The sequence below is a fragment of the Micropterus salmoides genome, unplaced genomic scaffold, assembly GCF_014851395.1.
Source record: "Micropterus salmoides isolate LMB-PRFRI ecotype aquatic unplaced genomic scaffold, ASM1485139v1 Ms_hic_scaffold_12, whole genome shotgun sequence".
NCBI lineage: Eukaryota > Metazoa > Chordata > Actinopteri > Centrarchiformes > Centrarchidae > Micropterus > Micropterus salmoides.
The window spans coordinates 29,364,925-29,385,441 of NW_024040263.1; the positions used below are offsets into that span (position 1 = coordinate 29,364,925).

Sequence of the window (20,517 nt, forward strand, 5' to 3'; positions counted from 1 at the left end):
TTCCATCCATACAGTAACATAATGACAACTGGTCATGGTGTCTATTATAAAACATCTAAAAGCCAACCTCGTATCAAATGGGGGAGCGTTGTGTAATTTGTGTCAGTTTAGGGGTCGTTTGAGAACCACTGCATTAAATGGTTTGTTCTTCGTCTCCTCTTCTCTTGTTTTAGGTTGCAAATGAAGCAGTGAATCTTAAGGACTCTGAAGACCAGCAACTACAGAAGACCCACAAAAAAGTGTTTGTGTGAGCTTTTAAAAGTGCAGCTGTTTTAGTCTGGGCCAAGGCACCGTCAGATTAACTGTATCTTTTTATGAACTCGCCCCATATTTAAACTGGATATGGGTCAGACTGGCTCTTTTTATATACTGTTCTCATTACATTTTTGGGTCACTCAGCTTTTCTACACTGGGAGTCTTGTAAATAAATCATAAATGTCCCTGATCTGCTTCAAATTGCTGGTCATCTCTTAATATCTCTGGGTTGTGTGAATTGTTCTTTATGTTGAATTATAGAGTGAATTGTTCCCACATGGGTGCACATGGGAACAGAAGACAATGTAACACACAGTATATACACACAGTCACAGGCCATATTGTGTACAATGTGTCGTCACTGAGTGTCTCTCTTTAGATGAGTCAGATTTGGCAACGGACACCGCCGTGACGCCCAGTCCCAGCAAGGCAAACAGAAAAGAAGGGCAGGGAGGGAAGGGGGCTGACTCTGTAGGGATGGTGGCCAGGAATAGAAATGGTCAGATGGGGTAGTATTGATCAGCAGGAGGGGTTAGAGGATCAGCTGGTGCAGACCGTAGACTTGTCCCACTTCAGAGGGATGTACACAGTGTTGAACACTGGGAAATACTGTAGATGCATTATGGACAGATTGTGTGTGTTATTACACTCCATAAAACAATTTGTTGAAACCACATAAGATGCTTGCTGACTATTACTAAATAGAAACTAGGAATACTCTGACCAGACTTTTTTGCAGTGTTCAAATTGCACCATGGCTTTTGAGTGTGCCACATTTTTACACACATTTGTACAAATGAATGTGCACGCCTACAAGCAAAAATACAAATATACAATCAATATAATTCACTTCATACACAATATTTAGCCTGGGAAAAGAAAGAAACAGAATATTTATTCACTGTTGCTATGTATTTTCTTTATTGCATTTGAAAATGCCAACGCACAGTGGACAGGGAATGGTTTGCGTTACTATGTTAAACATAGCAGACCTAGCCTGCATCCCATGACAATAATGAACATGCCCACAGCCTCAAATGTTGGTCTTAGGGAAAAAATCACAAGATAACCTTTACTACAGCCACTCTAAACACAACACCTAATGCTTGAATATTGGAGATTGTTGTTCAAATAAATACATGCTTGAGCTCATGTGTCTTTCAGGGGAGCCATGCTCACCGTAGCTCTTCTGTATTTCAAACCCTGGGTTGATTATTAAAACCCTGGGTATGTTGTGGAGAATGAATCTGCAGTTATTATTATTGCAGTGAAGAACAGCCGGTAATCAAGTGTCACACTGAGGTTCCTTGCTGTCCTCTGTGGCACACCACAGAGTTCTATGTTAATGGAAAGGTCATGGATGGGAGATGCCTTTCCTGGAAGGAAGAGCAGTTCTGTCTTGTCGAGGTTGAGCTTCAGATAGTGTGCAGACATCCACTGAAAGTTGTCACACAGAGATACGTGCTGCCATCTGGGTTCCAGACCGGGAGAAAACAGTTTCTTCAGTGTTAGTATCTGCATAGCTGTGATAGGAATAGCCATGTGTGTGAAAGTTAACTTGGTGTAAAGACAAAAGAGATGGGGATCCAGAACAGAGCCCTGAGATACCCCAGTAGTCGTAGTAGCTACAAGGATTAGACACAGTCTCTCCAAATTACCCTGTAAGTGATATCCTTGAGGTAGGATTTGAACAGCGACAGTGCAGAGCCTGAGACACCCAGTTCTTTCTGGGTGAAGAGGAGGACTTTTTCACTGGGTTGGCCCAAGTGTAGAATTGATTTATGTAAGGTGGCATTAAGGTGAAATAGCACCAATTTTGATTTCTTTACACTGGCTTCCCATCAAATTCAAAATCCACTTCAGGATTCTTGTGATCCTGTATGGAGCCTTGCATTGTCAAGCACCTTGTTCCATTAAAGAGCCACTGCAACCCTATATCACCAGCATGAATCTCAGGTCCTCTGATCAGGGTTTGTTGTTTATTCCTCGCTTCAGGCTAACAATTCTAGATTATGTTTTCAACCAGCAAGGTCTTACAATTCAATTTCAATTCAATTTTATTTATATAGCGCCAAATCTCAACAACAGTTATCTCACAGCGCTTTTCATAAAAGAGCAGGTGTAGACTGTACTCTGTGATATTATTTATAGAAACCCAACTATTCCCGCCAAGAGCAGCACTAGGTGACAGAGGCAAGGAAAAACTTCCTTTTAAGAGACAGAAACCTCGAGCAGAACCATGGCTCAGGGTGGTTCTATCAAGAACTGACACTCAAAGAAAGAATTGGAAAGCTTCTTCCTCTGCTGCTCTGTTTCCTCCACGGTTTTTCCATCTGCAATCCCTCTATCTTCTATTCCATCTCCCCCTTCACTCTCTGGGTTTCAGAGGCCCTGAGCAGTTGAAATTTCGTTATTTAGAGGCTTTAAAACTCTGACAGAGGGCAGCGATCCTGCAGTCTTCCTCTGACAGCTCTGCCACTGCTTTCCCCTTAGTTCTTTCTAAAGAAAAGATGGCTTGTTGTGGCTCACCATCAACTATGACCTTCTTTTATCCTCTTGTTCAAATGTTTAAATCTTTTCCCCATCTTTGTAATTGTGCTGTCTTTTTCCCCGGGTTCCACTTAGTGTTGAAAAATGAGGCTGATAATTTCCAACATTGTGTTTTACAAAACGGTGGCCCTGATCTCAGTACCATGCTGTAAAATGGATTGGAAAATATGATAAAATCAGTGATGTTCTGAATTAAATAAGCCAGGTAGTAATGTTCAACAATGCTAAATAATGCTAAATGTTCAGTAAACAGCATATTTAGGTGCTAAATTATTGCTGCTTCTACATGTGTTGTCTACATCATGTTGCATATTGGACATTAAGACACAAGAAAAGATGAAGAGGCATTAACATAATAATGTGTGCTTTTTCAAAGAAAACAACAACTAATGCATTGTGAGAGGCAATGAAGCCCCCAAGGCCCATGCATAAAGAGACTAGAGCAAGAAAGAAAACATGGTTGACATTGATTGTAGAAATCAGTGCAGCAATAGCCCATTATTGTCTTTAACATGGGGAGCAGTGACGTCTTACCTTTTTATGTCTCCTATACATCATGAGGGTCAAATAAAGTTTCTGAAAGCGTGGAACAAGAATCAAAGACATACTTTAGACATCATTTGAACTCATGAAGCCCTGACCAGGACAAATTAAATGATTTGCCACAAAGCGTGTCTGACCTTGAGATGTTTCTCTCACCGGATCTGCAGGAAAGCTAAACAAAGGTCGGCAAGCAAAACAAGAGGTGAGGCTCACGGCTGTCTGTAAAGAGAAGAGAAGTATTCGGTTGTCTTTTGATTGGAGTCGACAAGATCCAGAGTTACACAGAGACAGTATGCAGAGGCGTCTCTCCAGTATGCTGAGGAATTTCTTCAGCTATTTGCACAACAGCAATGTGGATACTCAGGGGAAAGCTCAAAGAAAACAATCCTCCTGACGGGTGAATTACAGCAGGTATTTTTTAAATCAATCTTGCAATTCACTTTCTTTGTGTATTAACTTGTCTCATCTTTTTTTTTGCGTCAGTCTGTGATTTTTCCCACAATGGCCTCGGATATCCCCCTGAAAACAGGCAAAAGCTAGCTAGCTATCATTTGTTAGTGTTCATGAACATATTGATGTCTCCGTCTACAACTGCACAACACCAACACAACAGAGAGAGATATGCAAGATAACGTGCATCACAAAAAGTGCTTAGTATTTTGGGGTTGATATATCTTTAATTATTGACTGTCTAGTTAATCAAAACTCTCACAACAATATAACAGCCAATGAAACTGAGACTTTCTGCCTTTTATTTCTCTATTTTGTTCCACATAAATGTCTAAAGTTGAAACTTTTTTATTTCTTCCATTCTTACTGAGTGTTCATAAAGATAGTAAACCTCCATTAAAATAAATCAAGAAGGTTTAGTATTCGTATATTTAGCCCTAAAGTTAGCTTTATATTTCTTAGGGCAAGTTAAGTTCCAAGTCAATCAACACAAATCCAAGTCAGTTCAAGTTGTACATCAGGTGAGATCCACCGACTTGTTGCTTGGTTTGATTCGTTTTATATAAAACACAAACAAACGGCATCTTCGACATATTGGGGAGTATGTAAGCAGACACACTGTCACAGATGCTTACCTGCACAGACTCACAGACAGGATACAGATTGACACTTTCCTTTTTCTGTGGTCCAAAACAATCTTGAATTCCCTCAGATGAATAACTTCCAAGAGAAAGAAGAGACAAAGTGCTTTCAGTTCCTTTTATCCTGGTGGTTTCTCACTGCTTGGTTTAACCATCAAACAGTGTTTCATGTGGTCCCAAGCTCCTCATAAGTTAAAAGTCTCTGCAGACGTGAAATATTAAGTGTATGTCTGTCTGTCTCCCTCCTGGAAAAGCTACAGTATACCTGGGCCTCGTTGTGGTTTTCCGCTGGATGGAGATGAAAGGGGGCAAGACACAAATCCCGTCATACAGAACTACACAGAAGATGAACAGAAAGAACACATCTCCTCCCTTTTTTGCGTTCCTCAAGGTAACAGTCTTTGATGCAATAGGGACTCTGTGTGTTCTTGTACAGTGTGTGTTTATATTTATATATGTGTGTGTGCTGGCACTGGTAATGTGTAGGAGCCCTTCTGTTTTGTTGTACATCTACCTGACTCTGTCCTCTACTTGCCTGTGTGTACCTCAGTGGAGCTGCCGTGGTTCTGTTTCCCTCATAATAAATGGTGTAATTTGTGTTTTGTTTTTTTTTAAATTGGCAACCTACAGTATATGTTGGAAATATCTTGAAATACCAAAGGAACAGGGGGCACTTTTTTTCTTCTCATGTTCTTTTATTACTAAAATTTCTTTTGAGCAGCAGAACAAGTCCTTCAAACAAACAAAATACATAATATGTCACAAATCAGCATCTTCTGATCTGACACCTGCAATGGTAGGAGGATATCATTTTTCCTCTCTAGGAATTACGTGCATATTGAACCTTTCTGGACATCATCCAGTATTTACATCCCATTTATGTCAGATTCAGGAAGAATTGCGCCCTTCAGTGAAGCAGAACGTGTGGAGATTGGGGTGACAGATGGGCTTACAGTGCATCTGACTTTCATGCAGGAAACCAGAGCTTTAGTCCTGTCACAAACTTGCAATTACTTCAATCAAATGTTTTGGTTAACCACACCATAGTTGCCATCAGGGCCTTTGCTAGACGTAAAGCTCTACTGGGGCATGGACCCACTCATTCCTCGTGTTAATTGTTGATTTTGATATACTTTTGATTGAAGTGTGTGAAATGTGTTAGTGTGTGTCTCTCCAGCTTCCTTTGCTTAGCCCATTAATATTGGCGCTTTCATGTCAGAAACCTATGGTACCACCTAAGAAATATTCTGCTATGGGGCCCTCCTACCATGTAAACAATTTGCCACTGCCGCAAAATCACACCTGACACTGCAGTGCTTCCACCGCTCCTTTAAAACAGTCTGTCTCTGTAATAAGTCTGAATGGATCCCTCTTCTAGAAAATACCACTGCTGATTTGAATGGACCTCTGCACACTAACTCAATCCTCCATTAGGGTCTGAGCTGCTCTTATCTGAGACTGCCTGTACATCTCTGGCTATGCTTTTACTGGCTGAGGCTGCCTGTGTTTCACCTGGGTCTGTGTGACCTGCTAAAGATGTCTGGGCTGGGTCTGTGCTACTACTGGATTTGGATCAGCTGTGCTTGTACTGGCTTATGATCCAGCATCTACTCTGGTGACAAACTTCAGCATTGCCCCTGTAAATTGCGTATGTTCACGCGCAACGTGGTTTTCTTTTCAGTGCCGCAGTTTATAAACATCATTGCACCTCGGCATTTATCAGACGTAACAAATAGTTGTATTTTACTCTAATATTGTTCAGTCACAGTCTGGCAAGCAACCAAGACCAAAACAGACCTAGTTGCGCTGCTTAGCCGGTTTAGCAAGACAGAGAGATTCACTGCAGCTACACATGATGAGAGGAGAGAACACAAGTTTACCTGACTGCTGTTCTCCAAAGTCAATCTTATTGAGTAACTTTCTCTGACTGTTACAACAATGATTTATGATTGTTTGCTGATCTGCCACTACCAAGGGGTGGCAATGGCACAATGGATAAGACACATGCCTTTGGTGACCTGTCCACCATTGTGTGCCTGAGCAAGACGCTTAACCCCTAGTTGCTCCAGAGGCGTGCGACCTCTGACATGTATAGCAATTGTAAGTCGCTTTGGATGCTGATTAACTGATTTTTTGGCCACTTGGGAGCAGTGAAACAAAGCTATGAACAGGAAACTGACATAAATATATGTTAAATGGTTGAAATGGTAAACCTGTGAGCCATCCATCTATCCATCGTCAACCGCTTATCCTGCGTACAGGGTCGCGGGGGGCTGGAACCAATCCCAGCTTACATTGGGCGAAAGGCGGGGTACACCCTGGGCAGGGCGGCACTCCATCGCAGGGTAAACTTGTGAGCGCACTTGCTTATTTACACATCTAGCAGATACGGAGCAGAATTAGCAGTCATTTGTGTTTCTGCTCCAATATTCCCCCGCTCACCAAAAGAAAAACTTGATTATGGTTAAGAAATTGAGGTCATGGTTAAACAAAGACCTATACAGTGTACAAATTGCCGTTGACCCCAACATCCACCCTGACCTCCACCCATAGGGGCTTTTGCAACAGTAAAAAACTGTCACTCTACTTACATCTGTGTTCCTGACAGACAAGGTGAACATGTTGACATGACTTGCCATTGCAATGAGTGAGCATACACAATGCTGGAAGTCCTGAAAGTGGCTCACCTAAATGAAATACAGAGTTGTAATTAATATTATTAATGACGGCACAAATGATGTTCACTGTCAAGACAGTACATGACAAAATGTATCTTGAATGTTGGTAGATACCTTCATAAGGAGACTCATCTTCTTGTTCATCAGTGTGAAGGTCAGTTTTAAGGCCAGTTAAATGGAGAAGAGAAGAGAAGAGATTCACAGAAGTCCCTTAAGGGAGATGTGCGCATGGGAGAAGAAGGATTTTTAATGAATCTGTGAGCTACCTGTGTGTGGTTAGAGGGAGGCAAGGGATTTTTGCAGTGTGCATAGGGCTCAAGTTGTCTTTCCCTGGGACATCAGTGCTCTAATTGGAATAGGGGTCTGGGAGAAACTAACAGGGAATTGGATGGCCTTTAACCCATGTATAGGTTCATGAGGTCATATTCTGTTGCAGAGCATCAAAACACTTTCCCTTAAAGGAAGATTGCAACCGGACTGGGATGTTTTTGCAAATGTTTTGGATTTCAACCTTTTTGATTTGAATCTGAAATCCATGCATGCACTGCAGTTAAAGATATATAAATATTTTTTTGTGAGACTGCTAGAGGTAATTTCTGTTTCAGTTCATTGCTGTGCATATGGAACTGACAGTTGTTTTTGGCAAAGTTGCAATGTTACATTAATATTAGACTCTAGACTTCTTACATTTAAAAAGAAATCTCCATTCTCCATGATATATTAATGTACTGATCAAGAGCAACCAGAGTGATTGTAACTCAGAGCTTTCCTGTGATCTGCAGGACCGCTCCGTACTGATGAACTTTATTACTGTCATAATGAGCAGATAGACTTACCATACTTGACTAAAAACCATACTTGACTAAAAACCACTTGTCTACTAGTGTGACTCAGACCTTTCTCTTCTAAGGGATTTGGGGCCCGATAAGAAATTAAACCAATAGAAAATGTTCCAGTAGGCATACCAAAGTAACATGCTAGTTCTAGCTGTGGTTTATTCAATAAAAGGATGGTATTACTCAAAATTTTTCTTATTGTCAACAAATCCCATCAAAAGACAAAAACCAAGGGGCTTAGCGGTTGGGACTTCGTCAGGGGACATTTGTTGATTTCTTCTCCATCTCTCCTCCTCCCTTGTTTCCTGTCATCTCTCTGCTATCACTGGCACTGGACACTAATTTTAGCACTTTACTCAAACAAAGAGGACTATTTTCAGGATTAATACACATTTGGTGCGCTACTAACTATTTACAGCAACAGGATGGTGTATGTGGGATTGACTCACACTATGGTGTCCATGTTTATCATAATAAAGGAACATCAACCGGTGCAACATTGTGACTCACTGATGTGTTTTTAATAGTTTTTCGATCTGAGCTACAGAGGAATAAGATATATCAGGCTTTGGAAACACAGGTAATACTTGGTTGGTGAGATCAATTTATTGTTGGTTGTTAGGATTAACGCAGTGGATTAATGCTTGCTGTGAAATGCTTCAAAATAACAAAGACGCCAGAAAAATAGAAAATCTATCATGCATTGACTCAAGCTTTAGGAAAAGAATATACCCAAGCAAAAGTGATGTAAAGCACTAAGCCTCACTGTAGAGTCCTGTAACTATTTCCCCCTCCACCACAAGACCAATTGTCTCGCTCAGACTAAATCAGCATGTCATCCATGCAACGATATTGTTGTTTAGAGAACAACTTATTAGAAACACATCAGTATGGGTTGACCCCGTCCTATATTCTACTTCTTTAACACAGCTCTTTCCTTCCACTTCCTCATCTCTGCTTTTCTCTTTATTTTCTTTCTTCTCATGTCCTTTCAGTCTCTCAGCTTTGAGGAGAACCTTCGTTCCCTTTCCTCTTGCTTACATCTGAAGTCTCTTCTCTCGTCGCCTTGTCATCGTGAGCTTCGCAGCCACGAGGCTTCTGCTTGGCTTTCACTCAGTTGCTGAATCATCGCTTTGATTCCCTTCTTTTTGTCTGTTTCCCTCCATCATCTGCCAGCTCTCAGTCCCAAGCTGCTGATCCAAGAAAAAGTTGCTGCTTCTCTGTGCTTGCTTATGTAATTCCAACTTATTTATATGTTACATTATGTAATGTTTTGCTGCAGTAGCAACACTCAAAACAATATCCTTGCCAGTAAGGCTTTATGCAGAGATGAATCATGTGAACCGAACAGTCCTCACGACTAATGAGCGAGGAGTTGTTTTTACCAAGAGGGCATTTGTTAGCATTACAACTGCGCCGGTGGGATAGCTAGCCATCTTGGCCCTTGCTATCTTGTTTTAGCTTGCTGCTATGTAGCCAGCCTTTTACTAGAGCTCATTTAGCAGCAGAGATTTTACTTTGATTCCCCTAATTGCATTACCATTTAAATACAACACATGTCTGATTTAACCTTATATCTACAGCAATGGTTGGGTTTTACAGTAGGCTATAATGCAGCACCTTCTCTTCAATTTAAATGCCTAAACTTTACATTACATTAGAAGAAGGCTTGGGCGGTCTCAAGGTATACCAGTGTATTTAGAAATCCTGAAAGTATAATAATAATAATAATAATAATAATACATTTTATTCATATGACTGACAAACTGTAACCTACATTGTACATTTACTGCTAAACGTCACAGCTGACTTTTTTCCTGTGCTCCTCTGCATTCACCTGCCGCTCGCTGTCTCTAAACAAAGACAGTCTGTTCTTAAATTCTGAAATGTAGGACAAAATTCTTACAATGAGACTGCTTCTACAACCTATGTTTACAGAATTGTAAATGATGCAGGATACACTGGCAGACACCGACAATATAAGCACCACTTTTGTATAAAGTTTTTTAAAAAAAACGGGCTATAGCAAAAGCCAGTTTTTTGTTCTGCTGCAGTGTTTTAGCCATGCTAGCAGTGTGGCTCTACGGATGGCATTGTCGCTCGGTTGGTTGGTTTACCATTTTGGTCCAGACTGAAATATCTCAACATCTACTTAATGGATTGGCACAAAATCTGGTACAGACATTCATTGTTCCCAGATGACGAAACCTTTATTGACTTTGGTGATCCTCTGACCTTTCCTTTGCCACCATTAGGTTGACATTTTTGACATCTAGTGAAATGTCTCACCAACTGTTGATGGATTGCCATAAAATTTGGTTCAGACATTCATGTCTCTCTCAGGTTGAACTGTTATAACTTTGTTGATCCCTTAACTTTTTATTTAGTGACATCGGGTCAAACGTCCTATTAGTCCAGTTCTTTGGTTTGTGAGCAAATAATTGAAAACTAATGACATTCATCAGCCTGAGCTATACTTTGTGTTTGTGCTAATTAGAAATGTTAGTATCCTAGCCAGTGCTTGAAGTGGGCCTTGAAGGATGGGGCGGGACATATAAAAATATTGACAGAAAGGTGTCATCTACACTAGGGGTGCTGGGGACAGGTCAGAATCTCAATGTCTCCATCACTTTTTGAAAGCTTTTGTTAAAAATCTTCTGAAAAACAGCAACAAGAAATGTTAAATAATGCACAATAAGAAAACATGCAATGCAATTGAAGAAACAAATGCATTATCCAAAATCTGCATCACTGCATTACATTACATTATATTTTTATATTTTGAATTGTCACCTGCCACCTTAATTTTGTTTCCCTTCATATAAATGAAAGACATTTCCACCATAAATTGGTGCAGAAAATGTCTCCAGAATGTAAAGTGCTTAATGCTCAAAGTCGTTTTAATGTTATAATATTTAGTAGTTTCACCTTGAAATTCACTTCAAGCACTGATCCTGGCATTATTACTGTGAGCATGTTAGCATGCTGGTGTTAGCATTTAGCTACCACTGTACCTAAGTACGGCGTCACAGAGACTCTAGCGTGGCTGTAGATGTGTAAACTGAGAGCAGCAATGGTACAGATGGAAGATGCGAGTAAATATTATATTTCTATTTTCATTGTATATCATTTAGATCTATACATTAGATTTATACATACAACCAATATTCTCTTCTGTGCATTTGCACGATTGCATGAGCCAGGGCTGGACTGGGACAAAAAATCGTCAACAATCACAATCGGTCAAATACCACCCACCAGTACACTTAAATATGAATTCCGTATATTCCACCAAACCACTACAAAGCTGAGTGAGTAGTAAGTGCTGTAGACAAATGTACCAGTGCAAGTGGACCAGTGTACTCACTCGCTCTTGACTGACTCCCTGGTGATCAGAGGTGGCTGTGAAGTACACAATATCCATACTCAAGTAGTCTACAGCTTCTCGTTCCTCCCTGTCTCTCACCTCCACTGCTACCTCAACATCCTGGCTTGACTAGACAATGATATAGGGAGAGACTATTACACTTAATTGGGTGGAGTATTAACATGCTTGTAAATTCAGATTCAGAACTGTTGTAATTTAAACAGCACCATACTAGTAATGACCAAAATAGTAATTTATTCAATTAATGCATCAAGCTGTTTCATCTTATTTAATTGGATACTTACTAACAATTAAGTTCATACTGATTTCAAGCAGCCAAATACTGATGATGACTATTGCATGAAGTGTTTAATGATTTATAGATCACCTTTTTGCTTTGTGTTAATGTTCAGAGAGTGTTCATAGACCTGTTTATGGTCAATGAAAATATGAGTGTGCTTTTATGTTAGGGGAGTTTGAACTGCAGTTGAGCTCTCTGCATGTGCGCTGGTGCTCGTGTGCCTACCATGTGAACGTCCATGCAAACTCGACAGTAGCACCAAAAAGTCTGAACATACTGTAGGCGGAGAAAAGCCTGGAGTAGACTCAGTGGCGTAAGTACCGCCGGTGCTGCTGGTGCCCAGCTAAAAACAACAAATCCCGTATCGAACGTGATCAGATACTGTCATCATGTCATTCATACTGTGTAGGCCTATAATGCTTTTCTTGATCACTATTTGTTCTGTGGTTATTGACATTCTATGTCAACTACTTTGTGTTGATTTGTTACTGTAGGCTGACTAAAGCTATTTCGGGTTGTTTGATAGTCCGAGACAGCAGGCTGTGGTGGTTTGAATGCAAAGCAGGGCTGTTTGATTTGCTTTCATAGACTTGGCACTTCAGCTGCTGTCCGTGGTGCTGATCAAAGGCTGCAGGTTTGCAATTGTGTGGAGTTGTTACGTGTCTGTACGCCCGTGTGTACACAAGCACACTTTTTGGAGCCATTATGTCACTCTGCTGAGTAGGCTACATGTAGGCCTACATTACCCCACAGATAATAAACTGTAATCTATACCATAGATATCATTATAGTTACCACACCTGAAAATAAACACAGGAAATCATTTGCCTGTTGCTAGAAAAGACATTTTTCCCCCTGCACCAGGCTAATAAATAAGCAGGCATCCATTTAGCATAGTATAGCTACAAATGTAACCTATTATTCAGCCTTTTTCAAGCATCTTAGTGACAGATGTGTTGGATCAATATCTTTGACTTTGAAGAAACCAAAGAATCCTGCACACTCTCAATCAATTGTGCTGACTTTTAAGAAGCTTTCGATTCCTACACATACACCTTAAACATTGTCAAGTAAAAACAAACATCAAGCAGGTTTCAAATGTGTGCAGGTGAATTGTTATGTCATGAAGGAGTGTGTGTGTGTGTGTGTGTGTGTGTGTGTGTGTGTGTGTGTGTGTGTGTGTGTATATATACCTGTGAATATGCATTAAACAACCCGCAGCTGACCTAATTACTTTGCACGTCCGTTGGCAGTGTTCCCAGACGGAGGCATGGCGAGTGGGCAAGTGTGTGAGAGAGTGCTAGTTTAGTGTGTCACTTATGTTCCTTCTCTCCCAGGAGGCCACATGGAGGGGCGAGGAATCGGCCTCACTGAATGGCAGATTTGGGCCAATTAAACCTGAACTGGAGCGTATATTCACAAATACACACACAGAAACACACAGCTGTAGCTGTAGTTCTGGCCCAACCTGACAACACCTATGGATACACCCTCCTTCTTTTTCACACGCACAACAGAGACACGTTTCCTCCAGTCCCACATCTCACAGGCACTTAAGTGGGTGCTCAGCCTGTCCACACAAACACACACACAGACTGTATGCATACATGTCCACTGCCACTCTTTGTGCCTCCCTCCCTCGCACACACACAGATTCACTGCAGCACTCCTGTTTCTTCTTCCCTCTCACATACAACACACACACACACACATATCTCCTGCAGTACACTTCTAACTTTCGTCCTCTACGTGTGCTTTTTTTCCCCCTTCTCCACTGGGAAAACTGATTGATCCGATCCTGCACAGATTCCCCCTCAGTGAAAATCTGCTCGGGAATATTCATATCAAACATTGCCTGTTCTCTCTTCCTCTCAGACTCTGACTCTCAACATCAGCTCAATGTCATACAAGGCTGGGAAAGACTCCAGTACATCTGTAGCTGAATATTCTCCTTTACTTAAATCCCCACAGTGAGATGGGGACACAGGCTACTTACTCTGAGTGCAAGCCCTAGCCGTGTGCGTGAAATAGTGTGTCTTTTAAGTGTATTCTCACATTTATACTGAAGCAAACAGGAAAGTCAGGGATTGTGTTTGTGTGTTTTTTATTTTGTTTTTGTCATGAATGCCTGCCTGCCTGCCTGCCTGCCTGCCTGCCTGCCTGCCACACCAGCAGACACAACCGCAACAGAAATTCTCAATCCCGATTCAGGCTTGTTCAATTATTCATACTGCTATTGCGGTGCTCTGGCACACAGAGAGGGAGAGGGAGAGGGAGTGGGAGAGGGAGTGAAGAGGAGGGCGGTAGTGGTGTTTCCTAAGAAAGGCAGCTTTAGTGATGGAATATGTATGTGTACCCAGTGGCAGCATCTACTCTGTTTCACTCTGTCGTCCTGCAGCACCCTCCTCTCATACCCTCTCCCATCTCTTGTAACTTTCTTTCCTTCTGTCATTTGTCTGCCTCACTTTGCTCCATTTGATCTGTCTTTCTCTTTCATGTCTTCTTGTTCTTTTTCCCTTCTCCTTTCCCAGCCTCTTTCCTGTTCACCTCATCTGTCGCTCTCTATCTACTTCATTTACAGATCTCCTTCTTTCTCTCTTTCGTTGTGAGAGTATCCCTCTCCCGCCTCAGGGCCCTGATCACAGGACCAGCCCTACCATTAGTGATCTCAAAACTCAAGGGAGAGCCACAGAGTTAATCTCGATCAGACCGCAAACTCACCCAAGGACACTTTATAGTGCTCAGACTGCTGACCTTGAAAGTGTGATCACTCCCTATACTTAACCCCACCCTGCTGTGGGGTGGTTACATCATCCCATTTACAGGTCATCCTACATTTCACTAGCACCTTTTTGGGGAGGGGGGGCTATAAAAGACAAGTCCAGGACCTATATTTAGCTCGTCTCCAGGTACCTCATTTTCTTTCGCCTGTGCTTTTACTTTTTTATCCCCTTCATGGTCTCCTTGTCCACACCCTTTTTTCTTGTAGGTTTTCTCAATGCAGCAGACCACTGTTAGCCCCCGCCCTCTCTGTTATGGAAATCAGTGGCCTCCTCTGTTGGATGGCCCATTTCTGCGAGATATGGGCTGTAACTGGTTCCCCAGAGACAGGGAGAGAGAGCGAGAGAGAGAGAACATGAGAGAGTGAAAAGAATGTGTGGGGAACGAGAGAGGGTGAACATGCGTAAGGGGGAAATCAAGAAAAAGCATACACCTGCTTGACTGGGTTCACAGTAGGAGAATTAAGATTATGAAGGAGGAGAAGGGAATATGAGAGAGATGATTGCAGGAAGAAAACGAGAGAGAAAGGTACATATATAGGTCTGAAAGTACAGAATTATTTGCAGGAACCAATAACATTGAGTCATTAGACTTAAAGTTCTGTCATTTTAATTATAGAAATGTGGCTTAATAAATCATTAATAAATCATCATTAAAGCCCCTGCAAACGTGGCTTCACAATATTCAAGAGTAAATAGCAACAACCAAAGTTAAAAGATAATTCTCTCTAGGTATTATTTATTGAGAGTTTAGCAATCTGCTAATCAGGACTGGTTTGATGAGATTTGATTGATAAAGATCAAACTACCCACCAACCTTCATCAGATTCTGATTCCATTGTTTGCTTGAATCCTGATTGGTGCATGGAAGTGTGTGATGACAATTTTCCAATTGAGTCCTGCGCACTTCAAACCAGTGCAAAGAACACAGATTTTTATAAAATAAATGAAAAGAAAAAATAATCTTTCAAAGCCAACTTTGGCAAAAAAAAGTGTGTTCATGTATATCGTATGACCCCAAACTGAAAAAAAAAAAAAAATTTAGGACCTATAATAACAATAACTTTTGTGATGCCAGGATGTGAACAATTGCTTTGGTTGGACTTTATCCTCCTCCCGCATGACACTTTGTTGACTATTACTTTTTTTTAAGTTTTTTAATTCATCAAGATAAAAATGAACCCTTTTTCTATTAACATTATAACTGCAAAGTTGACAGATTATTGTAAAAAGCCTTTTATTAATTACTTACTAAAACTGCACACTTGGCTGTAATTAGAAAACGGGACCCTCCTAGCCTATTATCAATGGCTTGCTAAACTGCCGCGTTATAGATTGTTCAAAAGTGAGAAACCGGTGTACATTTATTAATGACTTCCTAACATTTATAATTGCAGACCTGAAGACTATTGAGTGATTTTTCCTCACCTAATTTAATATTTCAATTTCATTCAATTGGAAGCCAATGCAGAGAAGCTAAGACAGGAGAAATGTGATCTCTTTTCCTGGTTCCTGTCGGAACACGTGCTGCAGCATTCTGGATCAGCTGAAGAGTCTTAATGGACTTTTTCCCTCGAAAAAGCCTGATAATAAGGAATTGCAGTAATCCAGCCTAGAAGTAACAAATGCATGGACTAGTTTTTCTGCATCATTTTTAGACAGGATGTTCCTGATTTTCGCAATATTACGTAGGTGAAAAAAGGCGGTCCTTGAAATTTGCTTAATGTGAGAGTTAAACGACATGAGCTGATCAAAAATAATATGTAGTATATATAATATTAACATGTACAAACTGAAATCGATCTGAGAAATAGGACTTAAACCATCTTAGAGCGGTTCCTTTAATGCCAATGAAATGTTCCAGTCTCTGTAATAGGATCTGATGGTCAATGGTATCAAAAGCAGCGCTAAGATCTAATAAAACCAGTACAGAGACAAGTCCTTTGTCTGATGCAATTAGGATGTCATTAGTAATTTTCACCAGTGCTGTCTCTGTGCTATGATGAGCTCTAAATCCTGACTGAAAATCCTCAAATAAACTATTGCTCTGTAGAAAGTCACACAGCTGTTTAGCAACTGCTTTCTCCAGGATCTTAGAGAGAAATGGAAGGTTAGATATAGGTCTATAGTTGGCAAACATCCGGATCAAGTTTGGGCTTTTTCAGAAGGGATTTAATTACAGCTACTTTAAAGTACTGTGGCACATAGTCTGTTGATAAAGATAGATTGATCATATCTGCTATAGAAGTGCTAACTAAAGGTAAAACTTCTGTAAGCAGCCTAGTCGGGATGGAGTCTAAGACGCAGGTTGATGGTTTAGATGAAGAAATTATTGAAGTTAGTTTGTAAAGATTGAGGGAAGCAAAGCAGTCTAAACATATATCTGGTTCTACAGCAGGTTCCTGAGTGTAGAGATGAGTCGGTGCCAGTTCAGGGCAGGTCTTGGCGAATTTTGTTTCTAATAGTTAGAATTTTATCATGAAAGAATATAAATATATATATATATATATTGCTGTGTTATGAGAAGTTTTACCATGAACAAATGAAATACATTTATTTTCTTTTTAAATTGTTGGTTAAAATATTTGTTTTATATTACTTCTATAATTTTTTTTCAGTATAAGTAGTAATTTATATTGATTTGAAAAAACAGGAGTTTCCCAGTAGAAAACACTCCTGTGATCCTCTTCTCTGATGAGTCTTTTGTCTCACAGATTCTGATTTCAACGTGGGAGTTAACCTGAGACGACCTTTCAAATAAGATCAGGACTCCTGGCGATGACTCCTCCTCTTCACCTTCCCCAGTGTTCCTCCAGCTTCCTCTTTGACATCCTGTTGTTGTGTGTCAGCCATGCATATTTCATTGAGGATTCAGTAAGGGGTAAGTGGCAGTAGGTTAGGGCCAGGGACATTAATAAATCAAAGCCGATCGGAAGTGGCATGGTGGGAAGTCACACAGAGTTTCTGCTGTTATAGTTGTTTTTATTAGAACTGAAACTTTACACAGCCATTCATGTATGTTTGTTTTACGACCCTTGAACAGCTAAACCTAGCAACAAAAAAGAAGAAAAGGTCAAAATGACTTAATCAAGTGAAAACATGCACTCATTCATGAAAAACACTGCAGTAAGATCCAGCGACCGAGAGGAAATCTGGAATCACCTGAGAGAAATTCATCACAAGCAGAGGGAGGAAACACCTGAGAGGCCCCAGAACCACAGGCAAGAGCATCTGTCTGTGGAGAGCTGGGTTATAACTCAGCAGGGTTTCAGATCAAACGCACACTTCAAAAGGCTTCCGCATCTCAAAGAACGGCCGGATTGTCCAGACATGTTTGTGATGCAGACAAGCTCACGTAGATACTGATATTGCAAAGAAGTTTTTATTTCTCACTCAAAAAGCTTGCTTGTTGATTAGTGAAGGAGGGAGACAGCTACAGCCCCATGCAGAAGTACAAACTGTGTTCCTTCAGTGAAGCACAATCCGCTTGACACAATACTATGAGGTGTAAAGCTCAATCAAACCACTAAATAAACAAAGATACAATTATAATGTTTGCAGGCAAAGCAAACAGTGATGTTGTGTGTTGCTACAATGCTGCAGCAACCTCCTGATTATCTGAAATGTGCTCCAAATTTAAACTTCACTTTTAACTTCACTTTTAAATTTCAACACTCTTGTTTTCCTGTTCCTTTGACTGATTAATTTTAGTTTTCTGCAATTTTATTTATTTACAAGTTTGGATATTACTGCAGTCTGCAATGAAAGTTAATTCCATTTCTATTTTCATTGTATGAATTGTTTCATACAATGAAGATTGAAACGAACATGTTTTATAATACATGTTTTTTAATACATTTATGTTAAGCACATTTCTGAGGATGTTAGGCCGGTTTATCCAGTTAGGAGGACCTGGAGCAAAAATTTCCATTTGGACCGCTACTGACCTCCTCAGCTCCTCTATCCATTGTTTATGAATACAATAAAAAAAGATAAAAAATTAACAGAATCTCTGGCTTTTGGGGCTCCCAGGACTCTGGAGCTCTGGTGCAGTTGACTGTGTAGTGAAGTGTAAATTATGACTCAATTTGCAGATTTATATATTATTTAGAAATATTTTCATTGAGTTTAGTTTAGAGATAGTCACTATCTACGTATTTTGTTCACTCTTTTAAAAGCTAACCGATCACATCTCAGGTTAAACACACTGTTCACCGCTGCAACGTTCAGCTCTGACTGGGACGGTATTCGGTTCAGTAGTGCATTCAGTCTGTTGCTGGTTCAATCTGTTCACTACAAAACCGGCCTATACAAGCAATGTTAATAAGGTTAGTAGGTAATAATAAACTTTGAACGAGGAACTATCACGGCTAAACTGACTACAGTGCTCTCCGTCACCAGTGAGCGACCTCCGCTCCCTTTCTGATTCTGTCATGTTCACTTTGAACATTCAGTGTTAAAGATTTGATCACCTGCAGCTCACCAGGTTTTACAGAAACTGATTGGTAAGGTTGGCATGGTGACACAAACAAGATCAACATAGAAGAAAATATGCTGATGAAAGCAAAGCTTCTAGATCTGGAAATATGTTAAAGAAATAATAAGCGTTCAGAAATTAGGACTGACACAATGATGTCTCTTATTCAACAACAGCATGCGACTGCATTAATGAAATCTAATTGGACATTTGAGGCTAATTACCTTGCAGCAGAGCAGTCTTAAAGGGAACAGAACATTATGTGCAACTGCACAGCAAATAATTTAGTTTAGCTAGTGGCAACTAACTGTAAAGTCTAGCAGACAAGATATTATAAAGTTGTTGGCTGTCTACTGTATGTGGCTGCTGTAACTGTTACAAGACTAAATAAGTTAGTAATTACTTACTATTTAATGCTAATGCTAATCCTGCAGCCTTAATCAACAGCTAAACTTTTTTGGCCTCTTAAATCAAGAACATCTGTGGTTCTGGTAACGTAGCTGAAGCTGTTTTATATCGTGCTAGAATCATAACAATGCAGACAAAAAACAGTTAATGCAGATATAAGTAGATTGTAAACCTCATTGTGCAAAGGCAGAAATGTATGTCATTTACTGGGGTTAATATATCAGTTTGGAAAACAGTATATAATCCCATTATTGTGTTTTGGAAATCTATTAAATGTTACAGGTTTCCTTCTGTTTTTCTTACACATGCAAACTCCCACCTCCTCTATCCACAAAAGAGACGTCTCTCTTTGATTTGCCTCTGCCAATGCTTCTCACATAGTCACAGATGTGTTCTAGGGTTATTTTACAGGGACTCTATAGAGAGAAATAACACCTTAACTGTTCAGAGTAGCTGGTAAAAAGGAGTGGGTCCTCTCTGTATGAAACTAGACAGGTCTTCGTTTACCGGAGTGTTTTCGTCCCGCAGTGAGTCCTGACTAGTGGAGCAGACTCCTGTCATGGCCTGCATAACACCTTGATCCCAGTCTGCCCAGGAAGCCTCATTATCCTCCCGGCATCCTTCCTGGAAGCTTCTGCTGATCAGTAAATGCCACAAGTTCCACTCCCTGCTGTTTCTGGGAGCTCTCACCATAGGAGGAGAATGAAGAGGAGGAAGACGATGCTCTTTCTTTCTTTCCCCGTCTCTTCTGAAGAGAAAGCTTGATGTTGGCACTTTCAGGCATCTGCTGTCAAATCCATTTGACCATTATCAAGTCTTGGAGCTCAACGTTTTACTGGTATTTGAAGCAACTCTTTCAGCAGACAGTCTCCTTAGTTTTATTTGTTGAGATGGTACCCCCAAACTCTCATTACATGATGCTGCTTTGTCACCCCGATGTTAACAAGAGAAACTGTTGCGATTCTGAACAGAAGCATTATTCCTGTCTTGCCTCTGCCACGGGGGACAGCTTATGAATTAATGAGATGTCAGCAGAGATGTCACGTCTTTATCCACTCGATCTCTCCAAAAGAAAAAACAACCTCCATGGAGGAATTGATAGAATGTAGCACCATGAATCTTGTCTGTCTGTGGTTTTACTCGGGGGATCTCATCTTTAAAAATGCTCGCTCCTTCTGTTTTGTTATGACAGATATACATCTCAAATCAAAGAAACCTGAATAAATCACTG

General features: G+C 40.4%; 1 protein-coding gene across 6 annotated transcripts in view; it reads left to right on the forward strand.

Annotated features, from left to right (window-relative positions):
* The window catches only part of LOC119899738 (endonuclease V-like), a 95,557-nt gene extending 75,040 nt beyond the window's left edge, over nt 1–20,517 (forward strand). For 4 of the 6 annotated variants that reach the window (XR_005443903.1, XR_005443902.1, XR_005443901.1 and 1 more), the window contains one exon: nt 174–445. The gene's annotated coding sequence lies outside the window, so the exon portion shown is untranslated. Of the gene's footprint in view, nt 1–173; nt 446–17,115; nt 18,033–19,814 lie in introns of those variants that run through there. The other 2 variants (XR_005443904.1, XM_038714428.1) reach the window with 2 other exon arrangements.